The sequence below is a fragment of the Podarcis muralis genome, chromosome 1, assembly GCF_964188315.1.
Source record: "Podarcis muralis chromosome 1, rPodMur119.hap1.1, whole genome shotgun sequence".
Classification (NCBI taxonomy): domain Eukaryota; kingdom Metazoa; phylum Chordata; class Lepidosauria; order Squamata; family Lacertidae; genus Podarcis; species Podarcis muralis.
The window spans coordinates 31,288,641-31,289,656 of NC_135655.1; the positions used below are offsets into that span (position 1 = coordinate 31,288,641).

The 1,016-nt window shown below is 52.9% G+C and overlaps 1 non-coding gene across 1 annotated transcript; it reads right to left on the reverse strand.

The window, feature by feature from the left end:
- Window positions 1–556: 556 nt before the first annotated feature.
- LOC114585666 (U1 spliceosomal RNA) lies at window positions 557–720 on the reverse strand. The gene has a single exon (XR_003703948.1). It is a non-coding gene; the product is annotated as a U1 spliceosomal RNA (small nuclear RNA).
- Window positions 721–1,016: the final 296 nt, after the last annotated feature.

Sequence of the window (1,016 nt, forward strand, 5' to 3'; positions counted from 1 at the left end):
TTTCTTAACCACCTGAGTGTATTTATTTTCCAAGTAAGGTCTTCACTGAGATAAACTCCTAGGAATTTAAAGGAAGACTCTCTCCACACAGCCCTCCCCATGTACAGCGGGGCTAGTTCTCCTCTCTTCCTCCGAAAGTACACCACCATCTCCTTTGCCTTGCTGATATTAAGGTGCAAGTTGTTCCCTAGGCACCATATATATATGAAGGCCGGACAACTTCGTATGGCAGCCTGTGGAAAACAGGCATGTTAATATTACAATGTAAGATAAAAAGCCCTTCCAGTTGAGACCCAAGACCCACTAGGGGCAACGCTCTTCTCACGGCAGCCAACCTGGTGCCTCTCTTGCGGGAAGCCCTTTCCTCGCTTGTGATTCCTAGCAACTCGCATTCATTACACAAGTTTTTCCTGCTGACTTAAACGCCGTTTTTCTGAATGCTCTCCACACAAACAAGCAACTGAAAAGTTGAGCAAAACAGAAGTCAGAAGCTTAGTAACGGGAAGCATTCTTATTAGGAAAAAAGCATTAATTCTGTTCTTTGCACACCACATATCAGGGGAAAGCGCGAACGCAGTCCCCCACTACCACAAATTATGCAGTCGAGTTTCCCGCATTTGGGGAAATCGCAGGGGTCAGCACACCCGCAGTGCAATGGATGAGCCTCACCCTGGGAAAACCTCCTTCATGATCAAGGTGTCTCCCCTGCCAGGTAAGTATGCTTTCTGCTTCGACAGGACCCGGGCCGCCCTCCTCCCGCACCTCTTTAAAGCACAGCGAGCATACCAAGAGCCGCTCGAGCGCTCTGTCCCCGCCTCCCTACGCTCGCCCGCAGTCGTACATCATCTACCGGCCCAGTCTAACGGAGCCCCGATCTCTCCGTGCTCGCCTCGCGCCCCGGTTCGTGATCCCCCACAATGCTCCGCGGCGGCGCCTTATCTGCATGCAGCTCGCAAACTCCGCCCCTCCGCCCCTCCTCGCCGCCGCCTGCTGCCCAGAGTTCGAGGTTCGGGAAC